Source organism: Crotalus tigris, unplaced genomic scaffold (genome assembly GCF_016545835.1).
Source record: "Crotalus tigris isolate CLP2741 ecotype Arizona unplaced genomic scaffold, ASM1654583v1 scf7180000017933.3771270, whole genome shotgun sequence".
NCBI classification, from domain to species: domain Eukaryota; kingdom Metazoa; phylum Chordata; class Lepidosauria; order Squamata; family Viperidae; genus Crotalus; species Crotalus tigris.
The window spans coordinates 1,865,153-1,887,053 of record NW_024096726.1 but is presented as its reverse complement, the minus strand read 5'-3'; the positions used below and the strand labels follow the sequence as shown (position 1 = coordinate 1,887,053).

The 21,901-nt window shown below is 39.4% G+C and overlaps 1 protein-coding gene across 8 annotated transcripts in view; it reads left to right on the top strand.

Annotated features, from left to right (window-relative positions):
- SOX6 (SRY-box transcription factor 6) overlaps positions 1 to 21,901 on the top strand; it is a 480,950-nt gene that overhangs the window by 92,014 nt on the left and 367,035 nt on the right. For all 8 annotated transcript variants that reach the window (XM_039344591.1, XM_039344594.1, XM_039344588.1 and 5 more), the window contains one exon: positions 17,570 to 17,660. The gene's annotated coding sequence lies outside the window, so the exon portion shown is untranslated. The remainder of the gene's footprint in view (positions 1 to 17,569; positions 17,661 to 21,901) is intronic.

Below are 21,901 nucleotides of genomic sequence, written 5' to 3'. Positions count from 1 at the left end.
TATGCACTATGATAGTCATATTTTTGTGTGCCACTTGAAGCATTTTACATTTATTCTGCTGCATGCTGGAAAGGCAGTAGATAAACAGCTGGTTCAGTTTTATTTGTTTTTGAGACTGAAATAAGATGGTGCTTATAACTTAACTCAGAATAAAGTATTCATTCTATTCACTGCTGCCAAATTGGCACTAAAATACATTGACGTGAAGTCACATTCTCACTGATATCTGAATAGCACTGGTTGCTCCAGGCTCATGCACATACTCTCAGACTTTAGTTGATAAGAACATCTGATGCTTGTTCATAGATAGGAAAAAATTAGTTAGCCCTTAAGGTAAGTAGTACCTATTTCTATTGTGTACATTTGAAAAAACATATATTGCGGCCAATTTTCTTGGTTAAAATTATAGCACATTTATTCTGGATATCCTTCATTATAATACACTATTCTATAAATGGGATTTCTGTTTAATCATCATCACAGAGAAGTATCTGCCCTACTAGTAAAATGTTTGCCATTATGGTATTATGAAGCAATTATCTTCCTGTGAGTCTTTATTCTCCTGCCGTAATATCCCTAAATACATCACTGGGGCCTTTCCCATTGAAATGAATAGCAGACATATCAAATTAATGTGATATAAATGATACAGTGTACAAGCCAAGTATATTCACCCCTCTTAGTTACGTTCTTCAGGTTCCACTTGACTAGGAAGGTAGATTGCTGGTACAAGGATAACTCAGCTATCCAATACATTTCTTGTGCAGCTGTCAGAGTGTGTCTTAGTATTTTGGCGGATATAAAGTCTATGACAAGGTCCTCTTTTATTCTGAACCTTTGGCCTTTCATAGTTGCTGCATGTATAATTTGACTGCCTGGGTTTGCAATGTTAGGAAATTGTGAAACAATGGAAATCGTAGAAAACAAATGGAGAGAAAGTAGGTGAATAAAACCAGTCACAGATTGGAGCATTTTACATTTATTCTGCTGCATGCTGGAAAGACAGTAGATAAACAGCTGTTTCAGTTTCATTTGTTTTTGAGACCGAAATAAGATGGTGCTTATAACTTAACTCAGAATAAAGTATTCATTCTGTTCACTGCTGCCAACACAGTTGACTTCTCTTTTCATTACATAACTGCATTCCAAGGTAGCTGTCTGGATAGCTAGGAGTTGTTGTTTTTTATTTGCATTTCAAGAATGACTAATTACTTCCTTAATAGTGCATAGTGAGTTAATAGTCAATAATGAATTATTTGAGCTAGTGAATTCAGCTTCAAAATACTTATTATCGGAAGAGTCCCATCTCTTCATTTATATAACCTCATTCTGAGCTCTTTAAATGAAGTTTTAAGATGATAATGTTTTAAATTTTGGGGGCAGCACTGGGGAGACTGACCAGCACTGAGTGTTTGTAGGTATACATTCTCTCAGTGGTGAAAGAAAGTAGCTAAATTTCAGAGTTCAGATGGCTCCTTGTTTATATTGAAATTGGGGGGGGGGTACCTTTAAAAAGGACACATCCCCTATGCATTGTGGCTTTGTGGATTACTTAATTTCTCATTGGATGTGTGGTATGTTTCTTGCATGCATGTGGATACACACACATAGCATTAAAGTAATTTGCAGCAAATGAGTTACAGGACTATTTTTTTTTAGGCAGGGAAAAACAGCAGAGAAGATAAGAACAATGTTGTCCTCCCTAACTATTCTTTTGACCCTTCAGTTGTTGGCTGAAGCTTGCGTACTTCTGTGATAAGTAGAGATGAACCATAGGCCAGTTTCAGCAGGAAGATGAGAGGCTGCTTTTCTGCAGAGAAAATACTGATAGTCCTCGACTTATGACAAATCATTTAATGACTGTTCAAAGTTACAATGACCTTGGGAAAGTAAAGTACTTCCAGACATCATAAAATCCTCTCTCTCTCTTTCCCCCTTCCCCTCCCTCCCTCCCTCCTCCCCCCCCCCTCTCTCACACACACACACTGTAGTCACATGAACACATTTTGGGTACCTGGCAACCAGTTCACATTTGCAATGGGCTGTGGAATCCTGCAATCACGTGACCACTTTTTGCAACTTTTTTGCTGGTTTCCAGCAAAAAAAATGCCCAATCATGAGAATGGGATGGCATGAGACTGCCATAAAAATGGTAAAAAAATTCAGTCCAGTCCTAAGGGTGCCTCGCTTTATGACTGAAAATCTGGTCCCATTTATGGTGGTAAGTTGAGGACTTTCTATCTTGGAGAAACCGGATTGAATTTTCATGGGCATATCTGATTGGAGAGTTGGCTTCTTCATTGAGTGGATTGCTGTGGGAGAGCAGTTATTAGTTATTGGTGACTCTGAAGCCCATTTTGGAAAGACCATAGCATTACAGAAATCACAGAGAGTTCCTGATGTGTTTGTATCTCTCCGTAGTGTACTGTAACACTGTGTGAAAAGGGAACTTTGGTAAAACAATATTTTGGCTGGAAGTTAGAAGGATCAAATAGTACTTCTTTCTACTCTATCCAATGGCATTATTTTAGGGAGAAATGTAGTTCTGCTTAGTAGAACAACTATGCTATGAACCAGGTTCAAAGCATTGGAGGCAGATGCTCCACTTGTTCATACATGGAGAAGAACCACTTCAGTTTGGAGAATAAGCCCTTAGCACAGGTCTCTGGTGCTATTTATGGCTCTGTTTGAAGCGGGAACGGGCTCCCAACGTGAGTTCTTTGAATCTTGAAGCTGCATAGTGAAATGGACATCAGTAAAAAGTGGATTATGTAACAAAATGTGTCTGGGTAAGGAACTTAATAATAATTTAATCATACTGTACACATATCCTATAAAAGTATTCAAATTCAAATTACATATATTTTTTACATTATGTATTTTTTTAAAATATAAAAGCCCATTTTAAAAAGTACAGAACCAGTTCTGTGCACTTGTAAAAGTTAATGATGATTTTTAGGAATGTTATTACCTGCACCATCCCCTCTGACTTTACTGCAAATCTTGAGCGTGGATGATTGGAACACTGGACATACTTAACAAATATATGTAAAAGGGTAATAAATGTTAATCAGAGAAATATTGCCAAAGGAAAGATTACATATAAATGTTGAACTTTGAAGTCCCATGTCTTCTTAATGTGGAATCTTGAGCGTTCTGGTTTTGACATCTCTCAGAAACCCTGGTTAATTTTATGATTCATGTTAAACTGTATGTTATGGATGATAATGGCTGGGTTCATGTATCATGTTTAGTCAAAAACAAAGATTATGGCTTGGAGTGACATGTGAAATCAGCCTTGATTTAGATGATTTGTAACTTGCAGCTTTATATTTCCTTGTTAATAATTGGTGTGTGTGTGTGCGCATGTGTGTGCACGTGCATTTGTGCATGCAAATGTATAAATCTTCTATATAAAAGATTTAAATTGATATTGCTTTCTTGGTAATCACTTGATCATTAGAAATTGTCCTCATTTCTATTTGTGAAAATATGTCCTCTTGCAGGAGAGAAATTCCTATAAAGCTTTCTGAAAGAAACACTCCAATTAACAATATTTTCCATTGGCCTGTCTCCAGAATACAACTGTTGTTACAGTTCTTGATGCAGTTTTCTTTTTTTATGTTAATGGTGTCTTTCTTTCTTAACTAAATTGCTATGTAGCTGGCAAATAAATGAAAATAGTCCACTCTTAAAATAATAATTTTACTAACTGGAAAAATCTGTAGCTTTCTGTTGTTCTACTTTATTGCCTGTTTGTTCCCAGGCAGATTTCTGGACAGTAATTTTCATGCCATTTTGTTATTAAAATAACTTGCAACTCCTGCAGGGCCTTTTTAGGTATTCAGCATTGCTCTTTTTTGAAAGGGCAGTGCAGTTGAAAGATGTCATAATTGTGCTGATTAATTGAACTATTATTTTAGCTATGCTTTTTGTCTGCATTGAACACTCACTTGCTCTCATACTATTTTTACTAATGTTTTCAGACAGACGTCCAAGAATGTTAGAGAACCATGGAGGAGAATGTGATTAAATTGCACTGCAGTCATAAGTTTAGTTAATAGGCAAATGTCCCCCTCCCCTTTCTTGAACATAAATGTGTTTTTTCAAGTGAAACTGTGGCAATAAAACCTCATTTCATCTAATAATACTTGCTATATGAAATAGGATGAAATTAGAGTGATTCATAATTTTCCACATGCTCAGTATGTACACTTCTGTCAGATTATTATAAGTGCTAAGATATCACAGAAAAAAATGGAATTCACTTGAGTCGGAATTCAGGAGGACAAAAATTATACATTTTCTCCATATGTGTGTAGATTATTTTTATGTTCTTTCCTTCTAGCCATCAGGTATCTTGCTTCTAGCTGGTTCTCTATTCTGGGATGAGTATGGAGGAGACTAAATAATATCTCCATTAAAACCTGCAGAAGATAACATAAAGCTAGATTTACTAGGAAAATTATTGTGCCTTTAAAAACTATATGTTTAATAAAATCTAGTAAAAGAAAAATGTAAAATGTTTTGTAATAATACAATTAAAAGTTGCTAAATTACATATCTCTAAACTGTTAAACAACTTCTAAAACTAAACAGAAGCTCAATATAATTTCACTCTGATTGTCTCTGCCACTTTTGCATACAATGGGCAATTTGCATTTTGTTCTTTTATACAGAGGATTTTGTTGAGAGAACCCTCACCAATCAGGACACAGGAGGACTTCATGAAATAAAACTGAAGCAAGAACAATGTCCTCATTATGAATGGTAGAATATTTCCATCCCACTTCACAGATATAATATAATAAAAAAGGAATGTGAGAAATGTATTCATGTGGAGTGGCCTTTTTAAATGTTAGTGGATATTACTGAGAAATTTTAGGATTGGAGTATAGTAATCTGCAACAGCATTGGGCCAGTTGTTAAAATTTTGAAGCCAAGAAACCACAAGAGAATTTAGGACTGTGGGCTACACAGAGAAGAAGCAGAGAAGAAGGCAGCAACATGCTGCAAGTTGTCTGCAAAGACAACTATCTAGAAATTTCACATAGATATAAGAAGTCAAGTTTGACCTGGGGGCATCTTTAATCTATACTTGATATTGCCCAGATTCATGCTGTATAAATTGTGTATTAACCTAAAGGATGTTTTATCATGATGAGTCCAGGCTGCTTTCTGTGGTTAAACTTAAGACACTTACAGAAAATTCATGCTTGGAAGCTTCTTCATTTTCATGTTCTCCTTTTTCATTATATTGGACAAACCCCATGATTTACACATTTAAGGACAATGACATAGCTAGACAATGGAGCAACTCCCTCATTTTGGATTGTTATTTTTAATATGGCCATAAGCATTCTTTTGCTGCCAAAAGAGAGAGAGAAAAATAATAATATGTATGTTAGAAATAAAAATGGAAAAATGAGCATCTGCTCCAATATAATAATGATGATGATGATGATGATGATGTTGGAAGGGACCTTGGAGGTCATCTAGTCCAACCCCCTGCTCAGGCAGGAAACCTTATACCATTTCGGACAAATGGCTGTCCAGTCTCTTCTTAAAAACTTCCAGTGTTGGAGCATTCACCACTTCTGGAGGCAGGTTGTTCCACTGGTTAATTGTTCTTAACCGTCAGGAAGTTTCTCCTTAGTTCTAGGTTGCTTCTCTCCTTGATTAGTTTCCACCCATTGCTTCTTGTCCTGCCTTCAGGCGCTTTGGAAAATAGCTTGACTCCCTCTTCTTTGTGGCAGCCCCTGAGATATTGGAACACTATCATGTCCCCCCTCATCCTTCTCTTCATTAAACTAGACATACCCAATTCCAGCAGCCGTTCCTTATATGCTTTATCCTCCAGTCCCCTAATCATCTTTGTTGCTCTTCTCTGTACTCTTTCTAAAATCTCGACATCTTTTTTACATCGTGGTGACCAAAACTGACGCAGTATTCAAAGTGTGGCTGTTGCGTCCTTGGCGGGAAAACAGACACGAGAAGCAGCTGGAGTTCTCAGGTTCTTTTATTCAGCGTTCAGCTTACAGGAAGATGGCTTCAGCTCAGCCCAAACGCCTCACAGCCTCTTATATAGGCAACTCCCGGGTAAATGGGTTACTTTTCCCGCGCCAGCACCCGCGCATGCGCACGGCGCTGGCGACAGCCTGTCTGGTCCCGGGCAGCTTTGCACCTGCCCGGGACTGCCTGCAAACGCCCGAGCCGTTTGCAAGGCTCGGGACATAACACCCCTTTCCCCCGGGCTAAAACTACTATCAACATACAACATTTATTTTACACGACAATTTGCTCCCCAGTGTTCCCACTGTTTACTGGCTTTTGTCTTGCCAACAATGTTATGTAATCTTCTAGGTACTTAGGAGATTTCTTTGCTCTCTGTGACCTTCTTAGCTCTGGGTTACTGGCATAAGTCCCCTGACTGGAGGGAGGCATGAGCCTGTTCTCTCTACTGTGCCCTGGTGTCTTCCAAGGACTGTGCCCCGATGCCTGGCCTGCTTGCTTGCCCACCGGGCTCGTCAGGCCAGGGCTTCTGTTGCTTTGTGACCTGGTTGTCCTACCTAGCTGTAGACCCTCAGGCCCCTTGAAGTGATAGCCACTGCTGGGCGTCTCCGTAGAACCCCCTAGGTCAGTCCAAGACCTGTCAGGAGGCTGTCTATTCCCTGAACCCCATTCTGTGTTTGGGCTCGTGTGGGTTTCTGTACTCTCCCAAAACTCAGGTGTCCCCTGATTTGTGCTAGGGGTGTTGTAGTCGGGACTTGGTTCCTCGACTAGCTCTGTGTATGTTTGACCCCCTGTAGGATTTGGGGTAAGGTCAGGCCAACCTTGGGCATTGTGTGCCAGCTCTCTTGCGGGGAATGATTTGTTGGGATGCCCCCGGGTATCCTCCGTTGCTGGAGTGCTGTGTGCTGTGTGTGGAAAGTGAGTATGCCCCCGGGGTAACTCCCTGGCTGGAGTAGGCGTGAGTGCCTGTTGTGTGGGTAAGCTCCAAGACTTCCTTTTCGGAGCAATTGCAGAACCTTGGGACGAGCCGTTTGTGGCTCCCTCAGTGGCGATGGGCAGTAGCTCTTGCCCTTCCCTTTGCTCCAAAGGGTCCCCCTCCCCCCCTGGAAAAGACCCAGGAGTTTCAGCAGAAAAGTCCCGCCTAGAGCGGAGTTGGTCGATGTGCCGACGCAGGACACGACCGTTGTCCAGGGCAACCTCGTAGGAGAGAGGACCTGTGATCCTGGACACAGAAGCGGGGACCCATGTATGACCAGGCCCGTAATTGCGAGCCCAAACCGGGGCACCCACAAGTAGTTGTCTAGGTGCCCTAGGATGTGAGGTAGATGAAGGCAGTCTGTCCGGATGCAACCGGTCAAGTCTAGTAGTAAGTTGGCGCCCCCAACGAAGTTCAGCTGGACTTCTCCCTGTAGAAGTGGACGGTGTGGTGCGATAAGAAAGGAGAAAGTCAGCCAACCTGTGATGCCAGTCCCCGTAGGTGAGTCTCTTCAAGGCGTCCTTTGCGATGCGCACCATGCGTTCAGCCATACCGTTGGTGGATGGGTGAAAAGGTGCAGATGTGGCATGACGAATCAGGTTTTGCCTGTAAGAAAGCTTGGAATTCGGAGGAGGTGAATTGAGGGCCGTTGTCAGACACAATGACATCTGGCAGCCCGTGTGCAGCAAAAATCCCCCTCAGTACCTGAATAGTCTTTGCAGTGGTGGTGGATGAGACAGGCACAACCTCAAGCCATTTTGAATGGCTGTCAACAAGGACCAAGAAGAACTGGCCCTGAAAGGGCCCAGCGTAGTCAATGTGCACCCTAGACCATGGGGACTGTGTTTCCTCCCATTTATGCACAGGAGCTTGGGGCATCTCTGGGCGAGATCGTTGGCACATGTGGCATGCGTGTACCTTAGCCTCAATATCTTTATCTAAAGCAGGCCACCACAAGTGGCTGCGTGCAAGAGCCTTCATGCGAACAATGCCAGGATGACCCTCGTGGAGGGATTCTAAGACCCTAGTCCTCATTGAGGTGGGAATGACAACTCTGTTTCCCCAAAGCAAACAACCCTGAGAAAGGGACAATTCGTTCCTTTTGGACCAGAAACTCTGAAACTCAGGACTAGGGCAGTGCTCAGGCCACCCGGACAGGACCCAGGAGCGGACACGTGAAAGTGTGTGATCTGTACCTGTTTCAGCGGTAACATCCCTGGCACTAAGAGGGAGCTCGGGCAAGGCTTGGATTGATAGAATGTTGACAGCTGGCGCGGGTCAGCTTCTACTACTGGCAGAGGCAATCTACTGAGGCCATCAGCATGGCCCATTTCTTTCCCAGGCTTGTGGAGTAATGAAAAATCATATGCAGACAAAAAAATAGACCACCTAAGCATTCTAGGGGAAATGATGTGGGGAGTCTGCTTACGTGTGGTAAACAGTCCCAGCAGAGGCTTATGGTCAGTGAAGACCGTGAAATGCCTGCCATATAGAAAATCGTGGAATTTTTTAATTCCAGCAACAACAGCCAGAGCCTCCCTGTCTATCTGAGCGTAGTTGCGCTCGGCAGAAGACAATGTTCTGGAGTAGTATGCAATAGGAACCTGAGTTCCATCAGACCTGAGGTGACTCAGGACAGCTCCAACCCCGTAGGGGGATGCATCACAAGCGATGCACACAGGAAGAGACTCGTTGAAATGTGCAAGAACACTGTTAGAAGTGAGCAAGGCCTTGACTTCTTTAAAGCAAGCCTCATGTGCTTGTGACCACAGCCACACAGCTTGTTTGTCTAGTAGCCTGTGAAGAGGCTCAGCTACACTAGCTTTATGTGGAAGAAAAGAATTGTAGAAATTCAGGAGGCCTAGAAGGCCTGAAGTTCGGCCTTAGACTTTGGCCTGGGTGCTTCTAAAATAGCAGTTAGTTTGGATTCAGCAGGATGAATCCCAGCAGCATCAATTTTGAATCCCAGAAATTCAGTAGAAGGCACCCCAATCTTGCATTTGTCTTTTCTGAGCTTGAGGCCTGATTTCCTGAATCTTAACAGGACAGCCCTAAGCCTTTCAGCTAGAATGTGTGTGGAGTCTCCTGCAATCAAGACATCGTCAAAGTAGGGGCAGACCCCTGGTATACCTCGTAGTGTGTTTTCCATTACGCTTTGGAAAATCCCAGGAGCGACATTCACTCCAAACTGCAGCCTTTTTACCTTAAAGGCTCCCCTGTGGGTCACAATAGTCTGAGCTATGGCAGCATCATTATCAACAGGCAGCTGTTGATATGCTTGAGCTAGGTCAAGCTTTGCAAAAACACGCCCCCCCTTGAGAAGAGGCCAGGATGTGACTGACCACAGGAACAGGATAGGCATGTTGCTGCAATGCCTTATTGAGTGTGCATTTGTAATCAGCACAAATGCGAATGTCCCCATTTGCCTTTAGAGGCGTGACAATGGGGGTCTCCCACGGGCTGGAATCAACAGGTTCTAGGATTCCCTGTTGGATTAGTTTGTCTAGTTCAGTGTCAATCTTACTTTTTAAAGCAAAAGGGACCCTTCTTGCTTTAATCCTAATGGGAGTGACAGTGGGGTCTAGCTTTAAGGACACAGGTGGTCCTTTGAATGTGCCCAGCTGGGGGCTGAAAACATCTGCAAATTCCTTGCAGACTTCCTGTAGGTCGAGTGTTTGTAAGCTGTTGAGTCCTGTGACGTGTATCCCCAGGGCCTCAAACCAATCGAGTCCTATGAGACTCGTTCTTTCACCCCCTACTACTAACAAGTCTAGTGGACCTTCAAAACTCTTGTATTGCACGTTAAGGGTGGCCTCCCCCTTAACACACACTCTTGAGTTCTGAAAATCAGTTAATACAATATCAGAAGGCCTTAACTTGGCCTTAGTCCCACTACTGGAACAAATCTTCCTAAATGTATGCAATGAAATGATGGAAAGGGCAGACCCTGTGTCTAGTTCCATAGATAATGGAACCCCTTGTAGCTTCACGTTGAGTGACAGCTTTTTCTTCATGGGCTTGTGTGTGCCTGTCCTACAAATGTTTCTACGCGAAGCGCAAAAACCTACCATATTCTGGCTGGGGACTCTGGTACCCTTCAGGCGTTCTTCTTGAGGTTGTGCCTTTCGTCGGCCCAGACACACAGCTGCACTGTGCCCTTGTTTGCCGCATGCCCGGCAGGTAGCGGAGCGGAACTTGCAGTCGGTTCTCCTGTGGCGACCTCCACAGCCGATGCACTTGAGCGGAGCTGAAGAGCTTTCCTTCTGATTTTCTCCCTTCGCGGGGTGTAGACGTTCGACTTCTTCGTCCGGATCCTCCTCGGAGTTTCGTCGGACGTCTTCTTGGTGCACGGACGCACCCTCTGCACTGCTTCTGATCGGCCGCATGTTCTTGACGGCGCCGCCTGCTGCTTCTTCCGCGGTTGCTTCCCTTAAAGCGTCTTGGAAGGATAATTCTTCCTTAGCGAAAAGTCTCTGTTGTAGCTCTCGATGCCTCAACCCGCACACGAATCGGTCCCTCAGTCGTTCCTCGAGGTCCTTGAACTCGCAGGGCTTGGCGGCCTTCCGTAACGCTGCGATGTACTCCTTGGCTGACTCCCCGGACCGTTGATCCCTCTGCTCGAAGGTGTGGCGCCATGAGATAACGGACACCTTGGGGTGGAAGTGGTCCTTCAGCAGCTTCTTCAGGTCTGCGTATCTTACAGACTCTACTGGAACAGGTGCTGCAAGGTTTTCTGCGATTTCGAAGGCGTCTTGGCCGCAAGCGCAAAGCAGGGTGGCAGCCTTCAAGCTATCTTCCCTCACTTGGTTTGCCTTGAAGTAGTTCTCCATTCTGGATACGTAGGACTCCCACCGCTCTGGATGTGAGACGTCGAATTCCGCAAGCCTTCCGATTTTCGCCATCTTCGGATCTTCATGAGACGGGTCTATCAGCCAGCCTACCCCCGAATGCGCACTGGATTGGCGGGCAGCTGCTGAGTCAACACCGTTCCTCTTCCGCCGCTCAGGACTCCTTGGGTAAGCTTACACTTTTTTCCTTTCCAGGTAGTGCAAGGTATCCCACCTTCGTCGCCAGTGTTGCGTCCTTGGCGGGAAAACAGACACGAGAAGCAGCTGGAGTTCTCAGGTTCTTTTATTCAGCGTTCAGCTTACAGTAAGATGGCTTCAGCTCAGCCCAAACGCCTCACAGCCTCTTATATAGGCAACTCCCGGGTAAATGGGTTACTTTTCCCGCGCCAGCACCCGCGCATGCGCACGGCGCTGGCGACAGCCTGTCTGGTCCCGGGCAGCTTTGCACCTGCCCGGGACTGCCTGCAAACGCCCGAGCCGTTTGCAAGGCTCGGGACATAACAGTGGCCTTACCAAGGCATTGTAAAGTGGTATTAATACTTCACATGATCTTGATTCTATCCCTCTGTTAATGCAGCCCAGCACTATGTTGGCTTTTTTGGCAGCTGCAGCACACTCCTGGCTCATATTTAAGTGATTGTCCATTAGGATTCCGAGATCCCTCTCACAGTTACTACTATTGAGCAAGCTACCCCATAATCTATGCCTTTGTATATAATTGTCTTTATTTATCCTATCCCTCTGGCAGGAGATGCATGATCTGAGTACCATCAGCAAAGAGGTATGGGCTGGCAAGGTCCATTAGGAGAGCGTTTTCTGCCATGGTGCCCACCATAGTTTATCCTGAGATTAGATTGGCTCTGCCCCTTCCATAAATCCCTTGAAAACTTGGTTTTGAACTCAAGCCTGGGGCTGTGTGTGTGTGTGTGTGTGTGTGTGTGTGTGTGAAAGAGAGAGAGAGAGAGAGAGAGAGAGAGAGAGAGAGAGACAGAGACAGACAGAGACAGACAGACAGACAGACAGACAGACAGACAGACAGCGCTCATGATCTGGCTCTGTGTTAATAGTGTGGATGATGCTCAGCTGCTATGTGTTTTATTTTTTATATATCCAGTTTTAAAAACTTTTTTATCAATTTCATTGTAAATCGCCAAGAATCATGAATGTGAGACAAGTGACGGCTGCTCCATTCTGGATCAGTTGTAATTTCTGAGCAGTCTTTGAGAAGGGCTTGAATGTGAGGACATCTTCATTTGTTTTTAATCTTTGTCCACTGATACTTCACATTTCGTTTCTGGTTGTTCAAGGCTGTTCTAGGATGACTGACTCTAATGCCTGGTTTTCATTCATTGTCAGTGCTTTACCAGCACTTCACCCAACTACTTGCCAGATGTGGCAAATAGGGACCCCTTGACAAAATGTACAAAAGTGTAATGTACAAAACAAAACAAAAAGAATTAAAAAGAGAAAAAAGAATAACACAAAAATATGGATAGTTATACCATACCATTTACTAATATAATCTACAGGGTTTATGAAATAAATGATTTGGAATGGTATTTTGCCAGTGACTTCTTAAGATGAGAAAATTATAAATACAATGTCTAATCTATTTAATATCACAACTGAAGATTTCGGAAGTATAGGATGTATTTGGATGTATACAACATTTTGCTTATATAAAATACAATTAAAGGTTATTAGCATTGCCCAAATAGTTGAATATTATCTATTCAAAGACCATTTATTATAAATGTGGAAAAAACTTTTGCTTATTATGTTAAAAATCCAAAATCTCTTTTTCACTGAAGTTGAATAGGATATAACGGAACATGTAAACTTGTTAGAGAGTTTTACTTATAAAGTGCTCAGAAAGATTTGACTATTGTGTGGTTTAAATTTTCATTGAATAAAAAAGTGAACAATCCATACACTCTAATATAGGAATTCACAAAGATTTATTTGAAAATATTGTGATTTTTCAGATTTGTGTAAGGGTTGATTTAGAATTTAGCATTTCTTACTTTATGCCTTCGGTCTGAATGAACTTAAGGCGCAGTAAGCAACATCATTTTCTGGATATTTGAAGCTTTAGCCATTTTGTTAGGATTTTCATTTTGTTGGGACTAAATTGCTATATGGAAATATACTGGAGTAACTGATTGGTTCTTGCTTTGCTAAACCATAAAATCCAACTTGAGTTTCTGATACCCATGTGGGTTACGGAAACTGGTCTTAAGTAAAAGAGAAAAATGGAGTCTTTGGGCAAACCTAGAAAATACTGAGGGGGGACAATTTATGTATAAGTTAGTCCTGTTTTTTCATTTTATGCACTTTTTTGTGTAGTCTAGTTTTGTTCTGCTTTTTTTAGAGTCTATATTTTAATGTTAAGAATAAAGATAAAATTTATAGAAAAAGAAAAAAAAAGATGTTTTGGAACTGATAAAGAATCACTGTAAATGTGAACATGATGTTGGCTTGCACACTAGTAAATGGCATTGATATTTTTTTTATGAATGACTGTGTATCAAGCTTTACTAATAAGTCCAGGCTGTGGAGCTTTCTAGGTTTCTTTTCTTTTTCTTTTTGACTAAAGGATGCAGCAGTGAAAGCAGTGATGAGGTGTCATATAATTTTACTAGTTACATAACTGCTTTTAACTATTAAACTCTCTCTTGATTAAAATAACAATTGAGCCTATAATTTTTCTGAACAGCTGCTGCTACAGGGGGTCATTACCTTGGAGAGCTGGGAAATAATTGTACTGCTAATACATGAGTTATGTATTCTCATGTTTTACAGCAATGCACAAAGTTTAAAGCCTATAGTAGAATGTTATTTGAAAGCTGTCAAACCATGTTAAAAAAGACTGCATCGTCAAAGGCCCTTGTGGCCAGGATTCAACATGTAGCCTTGTCTTACTCATTATAAAATACATGTTTATAAAGTTCCACAGAGCATCCAATTCCCAATTCACTTATATCAGCAAGACTTAACTTGCTCATTAATCTAAATTCTTTTGCAACTTTAATCTACATGTTTAATTAATCATAAAATGAGGCGGTAAGTAATTTCAGCAATGTGTGGCTTGTTATCAGATGCATTTAATCACTCTTCTGTGAGCTCATTTGGAAACACCTGAAGATGTCGAGAGCAGTTTGAATAAGCATAAATTATTCTTTGTCAGTGTACTTCACCCAACTAATAAGACATTAATTTAAAAAAGGCACTGTTCATCATTTTTAGATCTTCACCAATATTTTTAGCTCAGCAGGATAACTGTAATTGTACATATGGCACAATTTACAACATAGTGTCCAACAGTAGAACAGGAAATATTATACTATTCATTTTTTTCTGTTTACATGTAATTACTTTGTATCATCTCGGGTTGAATGAACATTAATCGTAGTTATCAAATCCTAATCATTTATCTGTTCTTGGAACAAGTTGCTAGTTAATTGAAATCATAAAAGCCAGATAATTTAACAGTTGTACGAATAAATTTTTTGTGTATTTGCTTAGTGAAAAATTATTTATGTTATTTCTTTTTGTGTGTGGGTCCAAATATGTGGCTGAAACAGTGGGGATGCATTTCTCAAATCTTCAGAAGGAAATATTCCTATCGATTTTCTGAAAATTTGGAAGGTTGTCTGAAATAGATTCTAAGCACATGGGATTGTGATGGTGGTTGGAAGTCCAGACATATGTGTAAGATCATTAAAGAGAGATCCAACCTAGAGTTAAGGAGAAATTTCCTGACAGCGAGAACAGTTAAGTAGTGGAATAGTGTGCTTTCAGAAGTTGTGGGTGAAAATTTTCAAAAAGAAATTGAACAAAAGAAATTGGAATGATATAAGGTCACCTGCTCAAGCAGGGAGTTGAATTAGAAGACCTCCAACCTTGTTGTTCTATGTCAGGGGTAGGCAACCTTGGCTCTTTTATGACTCGTGGACTTCAACTCTCAGAATTCCGGAGCCAGTGTGGCTGGCTCAGGAATTCTGGAAGTTGAAGTCCACGAGTCATAAAAGAGCCAAGATTGCCTACCCCTGTTCTATGTTCATACTGTCTCTAAAATCCCTTAAAGATGGCACATTGATAAAACTATTAGAATAATCTCTGTGCTACTTCCCTTTTCTGGCTGACAATAGGACTGGTCTTCCTCTAAGCAATTTGTAGCTTTCTTTTACCTTATATCTGTACAGATAGAAGACTCTTTGCAATGCCATACAATACTGACTAGCAGAAGAATGTAACCATGATCTGTGGAATGATCAGAATAGAATTCTATTCATATTTCATTTAAAACCTGCCTGACTTTACCTCATCCCCAGCGATTCAAGAAAAACTTGATTTATTCTATTCATTTATTCTAATGAAATCCATAATTGATATTGGACTATTTTAGGTTAAATGCTATCTTTTTAATACAGCATATCACTCTGGAAAGGGGGAATATCTGATATACCACAATCAACACTATATAACTTCTTCCATAACTTTAATTTTTTGCTGTTTTCCACAGCTACTTAAATAATTTTGGGACAGAATTTGTGATTTTCTGGAGTTTTTGAACATACCAATTAGCAATCTCTTATATTAACATTTATCCATTCTGATTGTATTCTCATTGTTTGTCAGCCTTCCCAGCTAAACAAGAAACCCTAACCCTACATTAACAGAATCTTGCAAGTCTGAAAGTACAAATCTCCCTCCATCTCCTTTATAGCCTGGAAACTTGGGGAAGGGGCTCCTTCTGAGCATCTTTCTCCACCCATTATGCAGCTGCGGGCTGTGCCCTCTTTTATCTGACTATTCCCTAGGTAGCAGCTATCTACCCCACGGTCATTCTCACATACCATTACACTGATCTCGTGAAAGGTTTCGAGGTGTGGAATTTCATTTCCTGGAATTTGCTCATGAAGAAGGTTAAAAAAGGTTAAAAAACTAAGATGTTATGAACATTCCAAAATAGGATATAAAAGAGAATGAGGATTATATATACAACAAGGAAGGTGATGATAAAGATGTTGGAATAAGAAAATATTATGAAAATGTTTTAATAAATTCTTTCAACTCCGATCCTTATTTGAAATCTGCAAAACTAATTGTAAATTTTATTTATTTAAAATGTACACCCACCCTCTCCCATCTTATGGCACTAGTAAGCTTATAAACTTGTATGTAATAAAGAACTAGTAAATAGAAGCAGCAGAAAAATCTTGGGGAAAAATAATTCTAAAAGATCTGGCTAAAAAGAAATAATTTAAGTCTCCACCTAAACTATAACAAGGAATCAGTTCCAAAGACAAAGATTTGATGGACATCAATACCAAATTCTTTCTTTGTTATGGTAAAGCCTAGATGATGAAGGAGGTGCTATTAACATAGATGTTTAGATATTCCAGATGGGGTAGAATATAAATTCCACAGAGAATTGAAGACCATGGAATAGTCTATATGGGAATAAGCAGTCCAGTAAAGAGTTGGATCAAAACCATGTAGAACTTTCTATACCACAGTAAGCATCTTGAATTGGGTCTCCCAATAACCCAACAACCTATAACCAGGGCAAGCAGTAACTGGTACCTATTTTTAAGATAAAGGTGATGTGGCATATCTTGCAAGCACCACTCAACACACACACACGGCTATATTGTGGGATTGTTGCAGTTTCTGAATAATGTGCAAAAACTACCCTATGAAGAATGCAATGGAATAATCCAGGGGTCTTCAAACTTGGCTCTTTTATGACTTGTAGACTTTGAGTCTCAGAATTCCTCAGCCAGGCATGCCTGGCTGAGGAATTCTGGGAGTTGAAGTCCACAAGTCATAAAAGGGCCAAGTTTAAAGACCCGTGGAATAATTTAATAAATATTCTCATCCAATTCCAAGTGTGGGGGTCAATCTGTTAAGCCACATATAGCTTCATCCCCATTACCTTCAGATTAAGTATTTTCATGCTACAATCAGGCCATCCTGAGAAAGAATGTCCCTCATGGTCCCCATGCCATGAGAAATTGGAGTGGAGGCGTCCTCAAAACAGACCCTGGGGATAGTCCCAATTTATGCAACAGATTAGCCTATGAAATTTATGCAACAGATTAACCTATGAAATACTCCCACCTGACTGGCTTTGCAGAAAAAATTAAATTGAACATTTGTTGGGCTGCCTTTCTGGTTTGGGGAACTGTTATATATATTGGTTGTAGTTTTATTTTTGATATGATGGCTTCATTTGAAGACAGGCTTTTTAAATGTTACCATGTTATTTTTGTTCAAAGGTCAGATCTGTACACAGTACAAGTGGCCCTGGAGTTATTCATATGGATTAGAAACATTTGAGTGGAGTATAATTAAAATGTGAACATTACTGCTTTTAATTACATAATCTGCATGGATCTGACCTTTCTTGGATTAGCCTGTATACCTGTAAATGATTTCAGAGTAGAATTAATATTGAAAGTGCTGCTCAGATTTTTGTTAGAGGTAGGCAAAATTCCACATTATTTTCATGTAATCTCTAGCTGTGAAGTTCATAAACTTATTGCAGCCTTCTACAATGTGGTATTTTCCAGCTGTGCTGCACTTCAGTTTTCATCATCTTCAAAACTGTATAGTCAAAACAGAATATTGTATCTTTTAAAAATAAGTAAAACTCTCCAGTAGTTTGCTGGAAGCTGCTAAAAAGTAGTGTGCCCTTAACATACTTTCCCCCCTTTGTTTCCTATAGGCCTGTTAGCTGCCGTCTTGCTATTTTCATTTCTGATGACAACTATCACGGAACACTGCTAGAGCACAGAGTCAGCCTGTGACGGGGCCAGGTAACTTCTACATACTTAACTAAAAAAATTTTCTTCCTGCTGTATCTCCCTTTAGTGTCTTTTCATCTCAAGCTTTTTCTCTGGATGCGATGTTCAGGCAATACAAAATAACTGCAAATTTCTAAGTTTCATTATTTAACAACATACATTTATGAAGTTGAAAATATAATTGTTTGGGCTGTGTGCAACAAAGTTCTATTTTATTACAACAGATTTTTGAGTAGACGGTTCCTTATGGTTTGAAAAGACTGTGTGATTGCAGAAATTAAAAGTGACATTAGAATTTATTATGAAGTTATACAGGACATTGTACAGGTGTACTATAAGTTTACTTAAACTCTGATTCACAGCAGATGATTACATGTAACAATACTGACTTCGGTATAAAAACATATTTGGATAACTAACGGTGACAGTAGCATTTTCTAACAGCTAGTACATTTTTACTTCAGCTGAGTTACTATACTCTGGAAGCAGAAATATAATATTTCAAATTTATAAGGCTACATTACTTTGACAGGTGAGAAGATGGCTAGAATTTTACACTGGACTTTCAAGTAACAGTTTCTAAAATTCCATTTGAATATAATTCTCCCTTGTTATTTCTTATTAGCTGGGATTGTAACTGAAAGTTTTCCAGTCATTATTGAATAATCACAGCCACTTCCAAAAACTGAAATTGAAACTGAGGATTACAAAAGTTGACATAAGAGTAGCTTTTGTTTGCCATTTTTTACCCAGGAGCATTACCCATTAAAACCTGCTTTAACACATATTCTGCTCCTCCTACCCTTCTCAGTATATACCATCTTGTAATGTCAGTTCATAAACCCTGAAAGAGGACTTTTCTGAATCATACAGCTGAACCATACCATATTTAAATTCATCCTGCTGGCCTATCAAAAGAATGTAGGTGAATTCCACCAGAAATTGTAAAGCATTTCCATTTATCAGCGTTAATAATTTTTTTTGAAGAGAATTAACTTTGAGCTCTATGGTTGGATGCAAACTGTTCTCTACACATGGAAAAGGTCTGTTTCTGTTTGTGGAGAGAACTGAGGTTGAGCAGAAATTTATCACTGTACTGGAGGAATGAAAGGGAATTGTGATTTTCCTAAATTGTCCCTTCCCCCCTATGGTCCTACCAATATTTTCCCCATTTTAGAGTTCTATACTCCAGTCCCATCTGTTTTAGGAATCTCAGAAAACTACATAAGGAAAGGAGGGTCAACAAAAAAAACCCTGTTCTTCTTTTATAAACAGAATTCTGCTAACTCTAAATTTGGATCCATTTATAGTTTTCAAAAAGAAATCAGTTTTAAAAAAATTATTTTAAGAATAACTGAACTCTGTCAGGTATTTGCCATTATCTATATGCTCTTAAAATCTTATTGTTTAGGATTAACTCTTTTTCATCCAAATTCCACCGGTCAAAATGCTACTAAAGTTTTATGTAGAAAAATCAGTCTGAATTTATTTACAAGATGGGAATCCATTTATACATATATAAAATTCTGACTAAGTAGAAAGAAAATATTTATTCAGAATTTGGAGGTTAAGCAAAAACTTTTTTCTTTATATATGAAGCTGTTTTCAGAATGAGCTTATATTTCTGTAGTGAGTATAGAGCAGGGGTGGCTCAGGAATTCTGGGAGTTGAAGTCCACGAGTCATAAAAGAGCCGAGGTTGTCTACCCCTGGCATAGAGGATATGGAATTCTGGGAGTTGAAGTCCATACATCTTAAAATTGCTGAGATTGAGAGACACTGATATAACTGTTTCTTAGTCTGATCTACCTTATAGGGTTGACAGTTTTTTATCCAATATGAAATGAAAATATACCATTGATTGATTTTTTTTGCTTGAAGACTAAAACTGATTAAATGTTAATGTCTTCTTTATATGGTGTTAATCATTTTATCACTTTAGTAATCTCAGAAGCTTTAATCATAGATACCATGTTTCTGTATTTAGACAGAATCTTAGTGATAGGCAATTTTTTTTGTATTTGCTCTAGCATTATATTTTTTCATTTTTAAATGAAAGTGGAAATCATGATTGAAGCAATCTAGTCTTTTTTCAAGTAATAAGTATAAAATAATTTTTAAAAGTGATGGTAAAAGTTAATGTTCTGGTAATTGTCTGGAATGATCAATATTTCTCAAGAAAAAATCCCATTTGTAATAATTTTTGGGGAATGAATTAGAAGATTGCAACAGATTTTTAAAGATTTTTTAAAAATGTACTTTAATACTTGAAATGTATGGATGTTTTAAATAAATGTAGTATGTTCAATAGATAGCATACCAAATATTCTAATATAAAGCAATGGCTACTTGATTCAAACACCACATTATAATCCAATTAATAAACATATTTAGCTAAAGCACATTCAATAAATATACACTCCACTTATTGAAAACTTTTTGTGTAGCTAGTGGAAAACTAATTGCCAATTCAGTTTATCAGATTGAATATCTAATATCTGTCACAAGGTTATTTTTATTAAAAAATTGGAGGAGGGAATGCTATGTATGTCCTTTTGAACTCCTCAAGGAAAAGTGGTTAAAAAATTAATAAAACAGACACATAGACCAAGGGTGTTAAACTGCTGGCCTGCGGGCCGGTTTCATGATACCGGAGCTGCGCCCACCCCATTGCCGGCAATGACGAAAAAGCTCCGATATGTTGCGCGATGTCACGTGATGTCGCGAGTTTGACACGTCTGACATAGACAGATTAATAATCAGATATTATCTGATGCTTGGTATCCTTTTATAAAATCAGATTGCACAGGTTGAATTATTGAGGACAATATATTTTCAGGCCAGGATCACAATTAAAATTATAGCTTTTATGTTTCACAATGAGAACAAAGAATAACGTGCACAATCAGTAGGATCTTTAATTACTTTCATCATAACAAAAGCACAATTGAAAGAAAAAGTAATCAATTATTAAAAAAATATTGTATATCTCCAAAAGCATAGGAGCAAAGGAAGGATGCTGTCTTCAAATCTGATGAAACTGGATTAGGAGCCTTACAAGTTGTTACTGACCTAACACTATCAATGAATTTTTATAAAGATAATGTGCAGTTGAATAAGTAGCTTGGCCATTAGTTTGTTCAAAAATATAATTTGTTCAAATAAAATGTTTGAATCTTGTCTGTAAAGGCCAGTGTCAAATTTTAAAAATTTCTGGTTTATCAGATTTGAGTAATATATTTTACCCTGAGAATTCCTTGTACTATTATTGATACTTTCAGCCTAGAAGCTAATACACTGTCTTGTTTTCCATGGGCTGCCACTAATCCTATTAATTCAATTCTGTGTATTTCTAGAAAACTGTAAAAGCTTCTGGTTGCATCAAGAAACCTTCTTTCTGTGTAATTATACTTTTTTTAAAATTGCTTTTCAGTGATGTTGGATCACAGGATAATGTAATAAATTCATTGAGGAGATTAGGCCCATTTTTGGCCTGATGTTCTCTGTCTCATTTTTTAAATGCTGATTTAAACTTCTAGAAGTCCTATAATGTACATCCTTTTAACTGGAAATTTTATAGGAATCATATAATACCTAGTAGCTGAACTGGTCATAACAATGAACCTCAGTGCTATAGCTAGCCAACTTTGTGGTAGAACTTGTCCATATAATTTAGAAACAGGAGTGGACAACCGTTTTCATTGGGATGGGTGGATGTCATACCTTTAAAATTATTATTTTAGCTTCCAGGGACCACAGAGGGTTATTCAATGATGTAGTGATATTATTGGGTGGATAGAGTTGAGGCAGTTTCTTAATACAGTACATAGATGTTGACTATTATTTTAATTAAAAACAAAATGATCTGCAGATGTTTTGGGGCCTGAATGTGGTTACTGGTTGTCCATTCTTGGTTCTGAATCTTGATTTTCCAGGATTACAAAATTTCAGGAAAAGTTTCATGGACAGAGAAGGCTTCCTGCTGCAGAAAGTGTTGTAGTCTGCATTTGGAGAACAATGGGGATAATAACAGGGCATTTGGTGGGGGTGGAACTAATGTTCTCATTGCTAATCTTTCTTCTCAGGAGCACAGAGTATAACTTGTTTAGAATGGCCGCCTTCAGTAATAAGAAGAGAGTTTAAGAAATCAGAAGATAAGGAGATTGTTATGCTTAATGAATAGCATTTAGTTCTACTTTAAGTATTGTTATTAGTTACAGATGTATGGACATCCTTTACTGATAAAGCACTGTA